This window comes from Triturus cristatus, chromosome 12 (genome assembly GCF_964204655.1).
Source record: "Triturus cristatus chromosome 12, aTriCri1.1, whole genome shotgun sequence".
Lineage (NCBI taxonomy): Eukaryota > Metazoa > Chordata > Amphibia > Caudata > Salamandridae > Triturus > Triturus cristatus.
The window spans coordinates 260,358,573-260,376,072 of NC_140595.1; positions in this window are offsets into that span (position 1 = coordinate 260,358,573).

A 17,500-nucleotide genomic window follows, 5' to 3' on the forward strand; every position below is an offset into this window, starting at 1 on the left:
TCCCAGAGCCCGGGAGCCCCCCCGTCCTGCGAGCCAGCTGAGGGTACGGGCGCTAGGGAAGAGAGGGTCCACCGGGGCCCGGGGAGGCTCTCCCCGGCCTGGCTGGAGGTCCGGAAGCTGGGCCCGGGGCTGGAGCTCCGTCCCAGGGTGCGGCTCCGTCCCAGAGCCCGGGAGCCCCCCCGTCCTGCGAACCAGCTGAGGGTACGGGCGCTAGGGAAGAGAGGGTCCACCGGGGCCCGGGGAGGCTCTCCCCGGCCTGGCTGGGGGTTCGGAAGCTGGGCCCGGTGCTGGAGCTCCGTCCCAGGGTGCAGCTCCGTTCCCGGGGTGCGGGAGCCCCCTGTCCCGCAAGCCAGCCGAGGGTCCGGGCGCTGGGGACAGGGTGTCCACCGGGTCCCTGGGAGTCTCTCCCCGGCCTGGCTGGAGGTCCGGGAGCTGGGCCCGGTGCTGGAGCTCCGTCCCGGGGTGCGGGGGCCCCCTGTCCTGCAAGCCAGCCGAGGGTCCGGGCGCTGGGGACAGGGCGTCCACCGGGGCCCGGGGAGTCTCTCCCCGGCCTGGCTGGAGGTCCGGGAGCTGGGCCCGGTGCTGGAGCTCCGTCCCGGGGTGCGGGAGCCCCCTGTCCCGCAAGCCAGCCGAGGGTCCGGGCGCTGGGACCGGGTGTCCACCGGGGCCCGGGGAGGCTCTCCCCGGCCTGGCTGGGGGTCCGGAAGCTGGGCCCGGTGCTGGAGCTCCGTCCCGGGGTACGGGAGCCCCCTGTCCCGCAAGCCAGCCGAGGGTCCGGGCGCTGGGGACGGGTGTGCACCGGGGCCCGGGGAGGCTCTCCCCGGCCTGGCTGGGGGTCCAGAAGCTGGTCCCGGGCCCGGTGCTGGAGCTCCGTTCCCGGGGTGCGGGAGCCCCCTGTCCCGCAAGCCAGCCGAGGGTCCGGGCGCTGGGGACAGGGTGTCCACCAGGGCCCGGGGAGGCTCTCCCTGGCCTGGCTAGGGTTCGGAAGCTGGGCCCGGGTCCGGGGCTTGTGCTCCGTCCCAGTGTCCCAGGGAGCGGGAGCCCCCCCGTCCTGCAAGCCAGCCGAGGGTCCATGCGCTGGGGAAGGGTGTCCACCGGGGCCCAGGGAGTTTCTCCCCGGCCTGGCTAGGGTTCTGAAGCTGGGACCGGGCCCGGGGCTCTTGCACCGTCCGGCGGGCCCCGGGGTGCGTGAGCCACCCCCGTCCTGCAAGACAGCCGAGGGTCTAGGTGCTGGAGACAGGGGTCCACCGGGGCCCAGGGAGGCTCTCTCCGGCCTGGCTGCTATCAGAAGCAGGGACCGGGCCGGTGTGCAGGAGTGGCTGGCTGTATCTGCTACGCTGACGGAGCGTAGTTTTCTGCCCACCCCTATACAACCGTGTGGTTTGTGAGAACCCGTCCTGCGGCCTGGTAAGGGTCCGGGTGCCCGTGACGTGGTCCATTGGGCGAAGGGAGTCTCCCCAGACCTGGCTGGGATCAGAAGCAGGGACCGGGCCAGGTGGGTGGGTGGCTGGCTAAGTCCTTTCCACTGCGTAGTAGGAGTTTGGTTAGGGCTGGGCGGACTTTGCGTAGCAGAATTTTGAAAAAATTTGTGGAAAACGAGAGCACATCCTGAGTAGGGCTGGGCGGACTTTGCCTAGCGCAACTACGCACTATTCTGAAGAAAATTGTGGAAAACGAGCGCACAACCTCATGGACTGTGTGCCCGGGACGGGTCCCTCGTGCTTGGGCAGGCTCCCCGACCTCCCCAGCCTGGCTGTGTTGAGAAGCAGGGACCGGCCCCAAGCCTCCTGATTTTTGGTCAGGGCCTGGGATCCCACGTCCTGCGGCCTGCCAAGTGTCCATCTGCCCGGGACAAGGGACCCTGGTGCAGAGCCCCGGAGCCCTGCAAGGGCAGGCGGGAGCCCTACCGCTATGGCTCGGTGTGGGCAGCTGGGAGTCCTTCCGGTCCCGGCCATCTGGTCGCACCTTTCCCTCGGCCATCTGGTCGCGCGCAATGCTTTCCAATGGGGCGACCAGATGGCCGGGCCGGCCTGGAAGTCCCGATGAGGGTCCATTCGCCTCGCGGATCCCAGCCAGGGCTCCAGGAGGCCGGGCGCGTCCGCGCCTAGGGTCCCCTCCGTCACTCGGAGCGCGAGGGTTACAAGAAAGGTGGGTAGCCTTCCTCCGGATTAGTAGGGGCAGGGTATGCCGGGACACCCCTCCTGGGGATTGCGGTTCTCAGGCGGGGACCAGATGGGCCAAGCCCGGACGACACTTCCCCGGGGCGTCGGGTGCTTCCTCCTCCAGCCCGCGGCGAGGCAAAGTGCCCAGGACGGGCTCCATGGGTCTCCCGGGCGTCCCCCGAGGCCTGCAGCCCCAAAGCCCTGCAGACCCTGGAGCCCTTCAGCACGGAGCCCTGGAGCCCTGCAGGCCCGGAACCCTAGCAGGCCCAGGGCCCTGCAGCCCCGGAGCCCTGCAGGCCCGGAGCCCTGCAGCCCCGGAGCCCTGCAGGCCCAGAGCCCTGCAGGCCCAGAGCCCTGCAGCCCCGGAGCCCTGCAGGCCCGGAGCCCTGCAGCCCCAGAGCCCTGCAGGCCCAGAGCTCTGCAGCCCCGGAGCCCTGCAGCCCCGGAGCCCTGCAGGCCCGGAGCCCTGCAGCCCCGGAGCCCTGCAGCCCCGGAGCCCTGCAGCCCCGGAGCCCTGCAGCCCCGGAGCCCTGCAGCCACGGAGCCCTGCGTGGGCAGGCGGGAACCCTACCGCTATGGCTCGGGCAGACGGGAGCCCTTTCAGTTGCCGGCCACCTGGTCGCGCCTTTCCCCTCGGCCATCTGGTCGCGCGCAATGCTTTCCAATGGGGCGACCAGATGGCCGGGCCGGCCTGGAAGTCCCGATGAGGGTCCATTCGCCTCCCGGATCCCAGCCAGGGCTCCGGGAGGCTGGGCGCGTCCGCGCCTAGGGTCCCCTCCGTCACTTGCAGCGCGCGGGTTACAAGAAAGGGGGGTATCCTTCCTCCGGATTATTAGGGGCAGGGTATGCCGGAACACCCATGCTGGGGCTGTGTGGTTCATTGCCGGGGACCAGATGGGCTACGCCCGGGCAACATCCTCCCAGGCCTCCGGGGCTTCCCTCCTCCGGGCCGCGGCATGGCAAAGTGCCCAGGGACGGGCTCCACGGGTCCCGGGCAGTCCTCCCCCGGGCGCCCAGGCCCCGAGAGCTCCGGTGGACCTCCCCGTGCCCGAGGCCAACCCGGGAAGCAGAGTCCCCCCCGAGCCCTTGGTGTGAGGGTGGGCAGGCGGGAGCCCTACCGCTATGGCTCGGGCAGACGGGAGCCCTTTCAGTTGCCGGCCATCCGGTCGCTCCTTTCCCCTCGGCCATCTGGTCGCGCGCAATGCTTTCCAATGGGGCGACCAGATGGCCGGGCCGGCCTGGAAGTCCCGATGAGGGTCCATTCGCCTCCCGGATCCCAGCCAGGGCTCCAGGAGGCCGGGCGCGTCCGCGCCTAGGGTCCCCTCCGTCACTCGCAGCGCGCGGGTTACAAGAAAGGAGGGTATCCTTCCTCCGGATTAGTAGGGGCAGGGTATGCCGAAACACCCATGCCGGGGCTGTGCGGTTCATTGCCGGGGACCAGATGGGCTACGCCCGGGCAACATCCTCCCAGGTCCCCGGGGCTTCCCTCCTCTGGGCCGCGGCATGGCAAAGTGCCCAGGGACGGGCTCCACGGGTCCCGGGCAGTCCTCCCCCGGGTACGCCCAGGCCCCGAGAGCTCCGGTGGTCCTCCCCGTGCCTGAGGCCCAGCCGGGAAGCAGAGTCCCCACCCCGAGCCCCTGGTGGGTGGGCAGGCGGGAGTCCTTTCAGTTGCCGGCCACCCGGTGGCTCCTTTCCCCTCGGCCATCTGGTCGCGCGCAATGCTTTCCAATGGGGCGACCAGATGGCAGGGCCAGGCCTGGAAGTCCCGATGAGGGTCCATTTGCCTCTCGGATCCCAGCCGGGGCTCCAGGAGGCCGGGTGCGTTCGCCCCTAGGGTCCCCTCCGTCACTCGGAGCGCGCGGGTTTCAAGAACGGGGGGTAGCCTTCCTCCGGATTACTAGGGACAGGGTACTCTGGGACCCCTCTCGGTCCTCAGCCGGCAACTGGGTCCTGCCGTGTGGCAGGGTGGCCGGAGGGCCTTCCCCTGCGCCTGTGGGCCCGGGAGCCCCGGCTGGGTCCAGGGGCCCCGCCAGGCCCCGGGTCGGGGTCTCTGGCCCCGGGCGCCGTCCCCCGGCACCGCCAAAGGCCCGGGACGGGGTTCCGTTGTGGCCGGGGTGCCTCCCGTGGCTGGATTGGGTTCAGGAGCTCCGGCCGGGCCCCGGGGAGGGCGGCCTCCTTGCCCCGGTCTCCGTCCCGGGTCCTGCCGCGTGGCAGGGTGCCCGGGGAGGGGTCCGGAGGGCCCGGGGAGGCTTCCCCTGTGCCTGCGGTCCCCGGAGCCCCGGCTGGGTCCAGGGGCCCGGCTGGGCCCCGGGTCGGGGTCTCCGGCCCCGGGCGCCGTCCCCCGGCCTGCGGCACTGCCAAAGGCCCGGGACGGGGTTCCGTTGCGGCCGGTCTCCGTCCCGGGTCCTGCCGTGTGGCAGGGTGCCCGGGGAGGGGTCCGGAGGGCCCGGGGAGGCTTCCCCTGCGCCTGCGGTCCCCGGAGCCCCGGCTGGGTCCAGGGGCCCGGCCGGGCCCGGGGTCGGGGTCTCCGGCCCCGGGCGCCGTCCCCCGGCCTGCGGCACTGCCAAAGGCCCGGGACGGGGTTCCGTTGTGGCCGGGGAGCCTCCCCTCGCTGTATTGGGTTCAGGAGCTCCGGCCGGGCCCCTGGGGGCCCCGGGGAGGGCGGCCTCCCCGCCCCGGGCTCCGTCCTGGGTCCTGCCGTGTGGCAGGGTGCCCGGGGCGGTGTCTGGAGGGCCCGGGGAGGCTTCCCCATCGCCTGCGGTCCCGGGAGCCCCGGCTGGGTCCAGGGGCCCGGGTCGGGGTCTCTGTCCCCGGGCCCCGTCCCCCGGCCTGCGGCACTGCCAAAGGCCCGGGACGGGGTTCCGTCGTGGCCGGGGAGCCTCCCCTCGCTCGCCTGGGTTCAGGAGCTCCGGCCGGGCCCCTGGGGGGCCCCGGGGAGGGCGGCCTCCCTGCCCCGGGCTCCGTCCTGGGTCCTGCTGCATGGCAGGGTTCCCGGGACGGTGTCCGGAGGGCCCGGGGAGGCTTCCCCATCGCCTGCGGTCCCCGGAGCCCCGGCTGGGTCCAGGGGCCCGGTCGGGCCCCGGGTCGGGGTCTCCGTCCCCGGGCCCCGTCCCCCGGCCTGCGGCACTGCCAAAGTAGCTCCGGCCGGGCTCCTGGGGGCCCCGGGGAGGGCGGCCTCCCCGCCCCGGGCTTCGTCCTGGGTCCTGCCGCGGCATGACAATTTCCCAAACGGTTACGAGTCGGACGGAGAATACGCTCCGACCGACAGTTTGGACCCGCTTTCTTCAGGATCGTAATCGGCACCTCGGTGTATGTGCTTGGCTGAGGAGCCCCTCCCCTCGCTCGCCTGGGTTCAGGAGTTCCGTCCGGGCCCCTGGGGGCCCCGGGGAGTGCGGCCTCCCCGCCCCGGGCTCCGTCCGGGGTCCTGCCGCGTGGCAGGATGCCCGGGGCGGGGTCCAGAGTGCCCGGCTCTTCCTATCATTGTGAAGCAGAATTCACCAAGCGTTGGATTGTTCACCCACTAATAGGGAACGTGAGCTGGGTTTAGACCGTCGCGAGACAGGTTAGTTTTACCCTACTGATGATGTGTTGTTGCAATAGTAATCCTGCTCAGTACGAGAGGAACCGCAGGTTCAGACATTTGGGTGCCCATTTCGATCCTGGAGATATTTCCCCCCGTACGAATCGTATCTGGATTTTTTTCCGACCGAGGTGCCGATTCCGATCCTGGAGATATTTCCCCCGTACGAATCGTATCTGGATTTTTTTCCGACCGAGCTGCCGATTCCGATCCTGGAGATATTTCCCCCGTACGAATCGTATCTGGATTTTTTTCCGACCGAGGTGCCGATTCCGATCCTGGAGATATCTCCCCCGTACGAATCGTATCTGGATTTTTTTCCGACCGAGGTGCCGATTCCGATCCTGGAGATATTTCCCCCGTACGAATTGTATCTGGATTTTTTTCCGACCGAATCGTACAATTGCCGTACAAACTGGCAAGTACGATTCGTCTGGGAAAAACTCCATACGATTCGCATTGGGTCGCGTCCCCCACACCTTCTCGGGTCGGAAAACGTGTCCAACACGTCCCCGGACGATTTACCGTACCAATGTCAAAAATCAAGTCCGACCGCGCAAGTACGATCCGTATCAGCCAGACCTGGGTGGTCCCTGGCCATCTGGTCGCCTGGCTGCGCGACCAGATGGCCCTGCGGGCCGGGCGACCAGATGGCCGGGCCGGCCTGGAAGTTCCGATGAGGGTCCATTTGCCTCCCGGATTCCAGCCGGGGCTCCAGGAGGTCGGGCGTGTCCGCGCCTAGGGTCCTCTCTGTCACCTTGTGCGCACGGATTACAAGAAAGGGGGGTAATTTCCCTCCGGATTAGTAGGGGCAGGGTATGCCAGAACACCCCTCCGGGGCTGACGGTTCTTTGCCGGGGACCAGATGGGCTGAGCCCGGGCAACATCCTCCCAGGCCTCCGGGGCTTCCCTCCTCCGGCACGCGGCGTGGCAAAGTGCCCAGGGACGGGCTCCACGGGTCCCGGGCAGTCCTCCCCCGGGCGCCCAGGCCCCGAGAGCTCCGGTGGACCTCTCCGTGCCCGAGGCCAACCCGGGAAGCAGAGTCCCCACCCCGAGCCCTTGGTGTGAGGGTGGGCAGGCGGGAGCCCTACCGCTACCGCTATGGCTCGGGCAGACGGGAGCCCTTTCAGTTGCCGGCCTGGTCGTGCCTTTCCCCTCGGCCATCTGGTCGCGCGCAATGCTTTCCAATGGGGCGACCAGATGGCCGGGCCGGCCTGGAAGTCCCGATGAGGGTCCATTCGCCTCCCGGATCCCAGCCGGGGCTCCAGGAGGCCGGGCGCGTCCGCGCCTAGGGTCCCCTCCGTCACTCGCAGCGCGCGGGTTACAAGAAAGGGGGGTATCCTTCCTCCGGATTAATAGGGGCAGGGAATGCCAGGAAACACCCATGCCGGGGCTGTGCGGTTCATTGCCGGGGACCAGATGGGCTACGCCCGGGCAACATCCTCCCAGGCCTCCGGGGCTTCCCTCCTCCAGGCCGCGGCATGGCAAAGTGCCCAGGGATGGGCTCCACGGGTCCCGGGCAGTCCTCCCCCCCGGGCGCCCAGGCCCCGAGAGCTCCGGTGGTCCTCCCCGTGCCTGAGGCCCAGCCGGGAAGCAGAGTCCCCACCCCGAGCCCCGGGTGGGTGGGTGGGCAGGCGGGAGTTGTTAGAAATGGCAATTCCTGGTTGGCTAGGGCTTGCGCCAAAGCCAGACAGAAACCACCACTCTAGTCAGGGCAAGGAAGTTACACGCCAAAGATAACCCCTGCTCACCCCCTTGGTAGCTTGGCACGAGCAGTCAGGCTTATCTCTGAGGCGATGTGTAAAGCGTTTGCGCGCGCACCCAGCAACAACACCCAAGGCCCACCACAAAGGAAACTCCACACAAGGTATTCTATAAAAATAACCTTTGTATTATACACAACACATTAGATAAAAACACACACTCTACAATGTGCCGACAGGCACGGGCAGAATTTACAAGGGATTATATGTACAGGGGACAGGGCCACCTGGACCACTGTCAGGAATTAGCACTTTGTAGAAATAGCAGTTAGAACGTAGGAATAATATTTTAGAACATAGCACATACAATCACTGTAGCACTAAAAATAGCACATGTAGCACACAACCAGTAACTACTGGTATCAGAACGTACCACCTACGCAACCCTAACCACCTTTAGGAATACCACGCAGGGAATCAGGACCTCACTAGCACCACCTGTACTAGGGAGAAAACAACCACCTAAGTATCACACTACTTGTAGGGGTCTAAGCACATAAACACATGATGCATAACATTCAGAGGTGTAAAGCAAAGCACATGACGCAAAAACACATTCAGAGGTGCAGAACAGGTACAATGGCGCCAAAACTCACATTAGCCACCACCTGTGGCAGTCCCAGGCCAACTGGCCGTGAAGGGGCAAGGGCGCCCTGTGTCCAAATGTTAGGGCAAGGCTGCGCAAGCTGCGCCAGCCAACACACAGAGGCCACAACCTAAACGTTGCAGCTGCCCACTAAGTGCTGGGCAGCTGTAGGACAAGGATGGGGCCAACACTGGAGCCTCCCAGGGCTCTGAAACAAATGAAATGCCCCCTAGAGCCTCGCAGGCTCTAAATAATACTGTGCGCCTTCGTTGGAGCCTCGTGGGCTCAATAAACAAATGTGCCCTGTTAGAGCCTCGTGGGCTCGAAATCAAGAATGCCCCTAGATAACGTAGGAGCGGCCCGCTGCCTTCCGGGGCCGCTCTGCTGATGAACAAAATGCCCCCCGTTAGGTTTAGAGCCTCCCTGGGCTCTTCAAAAACAATGTGGGCTGTTGGAGCGCACCAGCGCTCAAAGAAGATATTGCGGGCCTCGTGGTCGGAGTCCCTCGGGACTCTATGCAAATGTGCCCCGTCGTTGGAGCCTAACAGGCTCTAAATCAAACAATGCCCCCCGTTGGAGCGGTCCGCTGTGGAGCGGGCCGCTCTGCTTCTGCCTCTCCCCACCCGGACTCCCTTTTTCACTTACCGGCTAGGGGAGAGGTGGCGAAGGCAGGACTCGGTCTGCGGGGCTTGTTCCTCGCGGACTTGACTGGAAGGCGGAGCCTACGGGCTCCGAACACGAAGGCCACACGTCCCAGTGCGGGGTGGGCTCCCGCCTGGGTGGGGGACACGGCGCTTCTCCTCCGGAGTGCCCCGGGGCGCAGGGTAGGCTCCTGCCTGCTCCGGGGCTCAAATTAGCCGCGAGTGTTCGTGGGAGGCGGGGTAGGCTCCCGCCCTCCTATTTCCGTTTCCGGTTGTCCCGGAGACCCGCCCCCGGCCCGCCTGACTTCCTGGTCGGGCGCCGGAGGGCGATTCGCGGACAAATGCCGGGTGGGCACCGGCGCTTTTTAAAATGCTATAAATCGAGGTGGGCACTCGATAGGGCGGCAATGTCCCGGGCAGGGTGGGCACCTGCCAGGGGACCTCAGGATCGGCCCAGAACGGGGCAAATGCCGGGTGGGCACCGGCTTGCAGCAACAAAGCGCTCCTGAGCGCTGAAGGGAGATAAAAGCGCTTCCAGGCGCTTATGGGCAAAATAAGGCGCTCCCAGCGCTTAAAGGACAAAAGAACCACAAAATCCAGCAAAAGTCTCCCCTGCACACAGCAAAGCAGGGGTGGGGGGCAAGGCTGGACCCAGAGCCAGCTCACTGGGCCTCCAGGCAGGGAGGTAGTCCAAGTGGCGGTCCTCTGGTCCAGCAGCAGCAGCAGCCCCTTCAGGTAGGATCCTGGCAGAGAACAGTTTCTGTGGGGACACAGCCCCATTTTTATACAGGCAAACCCTTTGTTCTGGGTTCAGGGTGAGGGGGAAAACCAGTCGCAGCTGGTTGGGGAGCACCCTTGATGTGCTCAGCCCCTCATTCTATTCACTGGCAGGGCTAGGGTCGTCAGTCGCACCACAGGGGGCGGGGCCAGCATTGTGTTTGGAAAACCCTGTCCTATTCAGGACCCAGGTGGACTCCTCCCACCCATCTAGCTGATGATCTCCCCATTCACCACTGGGTGACTCATCCTGACACTGGGGAATCCCTAGCCCGTCACATGACACGACCAGCCAATCACGCGACAGACACACTGCACACAGAAGTGCCCACTTCTAGAAGTGGCACTTCCACACTAGGTACATACACGCCGCACACATCATCGCGCAGCATTCACTCCCACGAGTCCGCACATACCAAACTCGGGCCTGCACACCCCACGCATCAGGAACTACTAGGGACACATACATTCCCCATGCATTCCTATGGGAGGGCAGGCCTATCTCACCTCATGCACTCAGAGCACGCACGCACTTTACCCTGGGACACAGGGAAAGTGCGCAGAAACCAACCAATCACCACACCAAGTCACCAGTAAAAATCAAAAAAGTTCAGGGGTGAACCTGCCAGAAGGGCCAAGTCCAACACAACCCCCTTCCAGCCAAAACGCAGGGCAGCCCAATCACCACCGTGATGGACTTCCCTGCTTGGGGCGATAGAACACGGACGCGGGCCCGCAACTGCAGGGACACCCTCCGGTTCTACGCCACGGCGAACCCATGGAATTCTTTCTAACACCACTGTCTGGACCAACTGGGCTACCCCACTGGTACTCCCAAGTTGTCCGCGGCCAAGACCAGGCCCTAGGCCACCCAGGTGCCACTGGTCTTTGCCTAACCACAGAGTGGGGGGTAGTAACCCCTGGCACATAGCGGCCATTCTCCACTCTTCCTCTCTGAAAGACAGGACTAGACTGCCACTGGTTCTCCAGCCTAGGGTCTACACCCTCAGGCGGACCAGGAGTCTCAGGGAAGGCTCTCCTCCCCCTACCTCTTCTCCTAGGGTTCCTCCTCCTCTGGCGAGGGGTACACCTAGAACGCCATTCCAACCCAGGGTTTAACCCCTCAGGTTGTACTGGGGGCAGAGGTGGGCTCTCCCACCCTCTGCACCCCCTTCCAGAACCCTGCTCCCTACCAACTGGGGCGGTACCTCTGGAAGAAGAACTGGTCGGGACGCTGATTACAGACGTCCCACCCTTCAGGTCAGGCTGATCCTGAACCTGGCCTTCCAACCTCCGGCCTAGAACCTTTGGTGGAATAATTGCCTGGCACTCCAGGACTTCTGGGGATCTCCACTCCATCCCCCTGAGGCTATCAAATGACACGTATGTCGAGCGACTGTCTGTCTGGCGCTGATCTCCCGTCCCCTGTCCACCTGACAGTGCGCGGAGATCCCCCAGAACAGAAGTGGTGTCACCCTGGTCACTACACGGGAACCTAGCCCAACTGGGAAGTCCCTGACCCACCGGCTCTTCCACTGGGGAACTCATCCCCCAATCACTCACGCTGGACTCCTGTACCCTCCCTACCGGAGCGGTACCGCCAGACTCCAGAACCACAGGAGCCCTGGTTACAGGTGCTCTAGGTCCTCCATTCACTAAGAGATCTTCCTCAAGTGGACTAACAGGACAGCCTAGGTCCCCAACTTGGTGTTCCCTCATGAAACCATCCAAGTCCTGAGGCAGGGTTTCGGGCGTCTGGGGACCCTCGGTCACCCCCTCACTCCTGCTCCACTGAGCCAGGCAGTGAGCCCCTACACCCTCCTCGCTATCCTGGGACCTAGCTGGGCTACACTGAGCCTCCTCCACCACGCTGGGCTGGAGGATCTCTGACCCACTATTGTTGGAATCACTCACTAATGACACTAGAGAACCTCTGGCCCTTTCCCAGCGGTCTGCTTCCTCTGCAAGTTCAAATGGACAAAAAGAGTTATACCTCAACAGGTGTTGGCGCAACCCTGGAGAACAACTACTGAGCATCTGCTCCTTGATAATCATATTTAGTACTCCATCCAAATCCTGCTCCGGGTTAAACACCAACCAGTCCACCAGTGCATCCTGACATTCCTCCACAGCCTCCTCCCAAGACTGGTGAGACAGCTTCTTACTGCCCCTGAACTTCAACCTACATTCCTCCTCTCGGGAACAAGGTACCACACTCGGGGGACTGGGACTCTCTGTACTGCACTTTATATCGCTGCCCCCCCTGGACTCCACCCTCACTGGGGAATCCAGAAAACTACCACTATACTCAGGGGACAAGGAAAGGGATGAGGCGCTATCTCCTACGCTGGACCCAGCAAGGGACTCCCTACCTACGGGGTCCTCACTCTCTACTGGAGTCCAGGTACTGTCATCTTCTAAATCTTCAGGGCTCCCCACGGACCCACCACCCTCCAGGTGTGAGGCCCGGGCCCTTTCTTCCTCACTGCGCTCACGTTCCCATTCATCTGCTTGCCATCCAATCATGTAGTTCCTCAATTCGTACACCGTGTCTGACTCGCTCACCCCTATGTTTCTCTCTCTACAGAACCTTTCCAACTCCTGCATACTGTAATAAACTAGATCACTGAGATCAAAAGCAGGCTCCATTCTGGCAGACGTTCTAGAGAAAAGATCACACAGGGAACCTCGGGGTCTGAGCTTAACAGGAGTACACACTTCACAAAAAGATTCAGCAAGCTCTCTAACCCAGAGAACTCACACTCACTTGCCTAGTGCCACTCACCACTCATCCACACACAACCCTCCCCTCGGACTGGTAAGGCAGTTTCTACCACCCCTGATTCCTCAACCTGACCACCACGTGACACAGGTACCAACTCTGGGCGCAGGGCGGGGGACAAATGTACAGGACACTATTACGCTGCCACCACTGGATCCCACCCTCTGGTGAATCCAGAAAACACAATGCACTAAGGGGGATGATCTACCCTCCCGAGCTAGGGACACCTAACTCACAGTGCACAAAAACACATTTCCAAGGAAATGACAATTAAAAACAATTTTAAAACAATAATCCCTATACCATGTGATTTATCTAAATGCAGAGTTTTGTAGTGCGGCCAGTTGCCGCTGCGGTACAGCGCAAACGCAAGTCCAAATCCCACCGCTGCCACCAATGTTAGAAATGGCAATTCCTGGTTGGCTAGGGCTTGCGCCAAAGCCAGACAGAAACCACCACTCTAGTCAGGGCAAGGAAGTTACACGCCAAAGATAACCCCTGCTCACCCCCTTGGTAGCTTGGCACGAGCAGTCAGGCTTATCTCTGAGGCGATGTGTAAAGCGTTTGCGCGCGCACCCAGCAACAACACCCAAGGCCCACCACAAAGGAAACTCCACACAAGGTATTCTATAAAAATAACCTTTGTATTATACACAACACATTAGATAAAAACACACACTCTACAATGTGCCGACAGGCACGGGCAGAATTTACAAGGGATTATATGTACAGGGGACAGGGCCACCTGGACCACTGTCAGGAATTAGCACTTTGTAGAAATAGCAGTTAGAACGTAGGAATAATATTTTAGAACATAGCACATACAATCACTGTAGCACTAAAAATAGCACATGTAGCACACAACCAGTAACTACTGGTATCAGAACGTACCACCTACGCAACCCTAACCACCTTTAGGAATACCACGCAGGGAATCAGGACCTCACTAGCACCACCTGTACTAGGGAGAAAACAACCACCTAAGTATCACACTACTTGTAGGGGTCTAAGCACATAAACACATGATGCATAACATTCAGAGGTGTAAAGCAAAGCACATGACGCAAAAACACATTCAGAGGTGCAGAACAGGTACAATGGCGCCAAAACTCACATTAGCCACCACCTGTGGCAGTCCCAGGCCAACTGGCCGTGAAGGGGCAAGGGCGCCCTGTGTCCAAATGTTAGGGCAAGGCTGCGCAAGCTGCGCCAGCCAACACACAGAGGCCACAACCTAAACGTTGCAGCTGCCCACTAAGTGCTGGGCAGCTGTAGGACAAGGATGGGGCCAACACTGGAGCCTCCCAGGGCTCTGAAACAAATGAAATGCCCCCTAGAGCCTCGCAGGCTCTAAATAATACTGTGCGCCTTCGTTGGAGCCTCGTGGGCTCAATAAACAAATGTGCCCTGTTAGAGCCTCGTGGGCTCGAAATCAAGAATGCCCCTAGATAACGTAGGAGCGGCCCGCTGCCTTCCGGGGCCGCTCTGCTGATGAACAAAATGCCCCCCGTTAGGTTTAGAGCCTCCCTGGGCTCTTCAAAAACAATGTGGGCCGTTGGAGCGCACCAGCGCTCAAAGAAGATATTGCGGGCCTCGTGGTCGGAGTCCCTCGGGACTCTATGCAAATGTGCCCCGTCGTTGGAGCCTAACAGGCTCTAAATCAAACAATGCCCCCCGTTGGAGCGGTCCGCTGTGGAGCGGGCCGCTCTGCTTCTGCCTCTCCCCACCCGGACTCCCTTTTTCACTTACCGGCTAGGGGAGAGGTGGCGAAGGCAGGACTCGGTCTGCGGGGCTTGTTCCTCGCGGACTTGACTGGAAGGCGGAGCCTACGGGCTCCGAACACGAAGGCCACACGTCCCAGTGCGGGGTGGGCTCCCGCCTGGGTGGGGGACACGGCGCTTCTCCTCCGGAGTGCCCCGGGGCGCAGGGTAGGCTCCTGCCTGCTCCGGGGCTCAAATTAGCCGCGAGTGTTCGTGGGAGGCGGGGTAGGCTCCCGCCCTCCTATTTCCGTTTCCGGTTGTCCCGGAGACCCGCCCCCGGCCCGCCTGACTTCCTGGTCGGGCGCCGGAGGGCGATTCGCGGACAAATGCCGGGTGGGCACCGGCGCTTTTTAAAATGCTATAAATCGAGGTGGGCACTCGATAGGGCGGCAATGTCCCGGGCAGGGTGGGCACCTGCCAGGGGACCTCAGGATCGGCCCAGAACGGGGCAAATGCCGGGTGGGCACCGGCTTGCAGCAACAAAGCGCTCCTGAGCGCTGAAGGGAGATAAAAGCGCTTCCAGGCGCTTATGGGCAAAATAAGGCGCTCCCAGCGCTTAAAGGACAAAAGAACCACAAAATCCAGCAAAAGTCTCCCCTGCACACAGCAAAGCAGGGGTGGGGGGCAAGGCTGGACCCAGAGCCAGCTCACTGGGCCTCCAGGCAGGGAGGTAGTCCAAGTGGCGGTCCTCTGGTCCAGCAGCAGCAGCAGCCCCTTCAGGTAGGATCCTGGCAGAGAACAGTTTCTGTGGGGACACAGCCCCATTTTTATACAGGCAAACCCTTTGTTCTGGGTTCAGGGTGAGGGGGAAAACCAGTCGCAGCTGGTTGGGGAGCACCCTTGATGTGCTCAGCCCCTCATTCTATTCACTGGCAGGGCTAGGGTCGTCAGTCGCACCACAGGGGGCGGGGCCAGCATTGTGTTTGGAAAACCCTGTCCTATTCAGGACCCAGGTGGACTCCTCCCACCCATCTAGCTGATGATCTCCCCATTCACCACTGGGTGACTCATCCTGACACTGGGGAATCCCTAGCCCGTCACATGACACGACCAGCCAATCACGCGACAGACACACTGCACACAGAAGTGCCCACTTCTAGAAGTGGCACTTCCACACTAGGTACATACACGCCGCACACATCATCGCGCAGCATTCACTCCCACGAGTCCGCACATACCAAACTCGGGCCTGCACACCCCACGCATCAGGAACTACTAGGGACACATACATTCCCCATGCATTCCTATGGGAGGGCAGGCCTATCTCACCTCATGCACTCAGAGCACGCACGCACTTTACCCTGGGACACAGGGAAAGTGCGCAGAAACCAACCAATCACCACACCAAGTCACCAGTAAAAATCAAAAAAGTTCAGGGGTGAACCTGCCAGAAGGGCCAAGTCCAACAGGAGTCCTTTGAGTTGCCGGCCACCCGGTGGCGCCTTTCCCCTCGGCCATCTGGTCGCGCGCAATGCTTTCCAATGGGGCGACCAGATGGCAGGGCCAGGCCTGGAAGTCCCGATGAGGGTCCATTTGCCTCTCGGATCCCAGCCGGGGCTCCAGGAGGCCGGGTGCGTTCGCCCCTAGGGTCCCCTCCGTCACTCGGAGCGCGCGGGTTTCAAGAACGGGGGGTAGCCTTCCTCCGGATTACTAGGGACAGGGTACTCTGGGACCCCTCTCGGTCCTCAGCCGGCAACTGGGTCCTGCCGTGTGGTAGGGTGGCCGGAGGGCCTTCCCCTGCGCCTGTGGGCCCGGGAGCCCCGGCTGGGTCCAGGGGCCCCGCCAGGCCCCGGGTCGGGGTCTCTGGCCCCGGGCGCCGTCCCCCGGCACCGCCAAAGGCCCGGGACGGGGTTCCGTTGTGGCCGGGGTGCCTCCCGTGGCTGGATTGGGTTCAGGAGCTCCGGCCGGGCCCCGGGGAGGGCGGCCTCCTTGCCCCGGTCTCCGTCCCGGGTCCTGCCGCGTGGCAGGGTGCCCGGGGAGGGGTCCGGAGGGCCCGGGGAGGCTTCCCCTGTGCCTGCGGTCCCCGGAGCCCCGGCTGGGTCCAGGGGCCCGGCTGGGCCCCGGGTTGGGGTCTCTGGCCCCGGGCGCCGTCCCCCGGCCTGCGGCACTGCCAAAGGCCCGGGACGGGGTTCCGTTGCGGCCGGTCTCCGTCCCGGGTCCTGCCGTGTGGCAGGGTGCCCGGGGAGGGGTCCGGAGGGCCCGGGGAGGCTTCCCCTGCGCCTGCGGTCCCCGGAGCCCCGGCTGGGTCCAGGGGCCCGGCCGGGCCCGGGGTCGGGGTCTCCGGCCCCGGGCGCCGTCCCCCGGCCTGCGGCACTGCCAAAGGCCTGGGACGGGGTTCCGTTGTGGCCGGGGAGCCTCCCCTCGCTGTATTGGGTTCAGGAGCTCCGGCCGGGCCCCTGGGGGCCCCGGGGAGGGCGGCCTCCCCGCCCCGGGCTCCGTCCTGGGTCCTGCCGCGTGGCAGGGTGCCCGGGGCGGTGTCTGGAGGGCCCGGGGAGGCTTCCCCATCGCCTGCGGTCCCGGGAGCCCCGGCTGGGTCCAGGGGCCCGGTCGGGCCCCGGGTCGTGGTCTCCGTCCCCGGGCCCCGTCCCCCGGCCTGCGGCACTGCCAAAGGCCCGGGACGGGGTTCCGTCGTGGCCGGGGAGCCTCCCCTCGCTCGCCTGGTTTCAGGAGCTCCGGCCGGGCCCCTGGGGGCCCCGGGGAGGGCGGCCTCCCCGCCCCGGGCTCCGTCCTGGGTCCTGCCGCGTGGCAGGGTGCCCGGGGCGGTGTCCGGAGGGCCCGGGGAGGCTTCCCCATCGCCTGCGGTCCCGGGAGCCCCGGCTGGGTCCAGGGGCCCGGTCGGGCCCCGGGTCGTGGTCTCCGTCCCCGGGCCCCGTCCCCCGGCCTGCGGCACTGCCAAAGGCCCGGGACGGGGTTCCGTCGTGGCCGGGGAGCCTCCCCTCGCTCGCCTGGGTTCAGGAGCTCCGGCCGGGCCCCTGGGGGCCCCGGGGAGGGCGGCCTCCCCGCCCCGGGCTCCGTCCTGGGTCCTGCCGCGTGGCAGGGTGCCCGGGGCGGTGTCCGGAGGGCCCGGGGAGGCTTCCCCATCGCCTGCGGTCCCGGGAGCCCCGGCTGGGTCCAGGGGCCCGGTCGGGCCCCGGGTCGTGGTCTCCGTCCCCGGGCCCCGTCCCCCGGCCTGCGGCACTGCCAAAGGCCTGGGACGGGGTTCCGTCGTGGCCGGGGAGCCTCCCCTCGCTCGCCTGGGTTCAGGAGCTCCGGCCGGGCCCCTGGGGGCCCCGGGGAGGGCGGCCTCCCCGCCCCGGGCTCCGTCCTGGGTCCTGCCGCGTGGCAGGGTGCCCGGGGCGCGGTCCGGAGGGCCCGGGGAGGCTTCCCTTGCGCCTGCGGTCCCCGGAGCCCCGGCTGTTTCCAGGGGCCCGGCCGGGCCCCGGGTCGGGGTCTCCGGCCCCGGGCCCTGT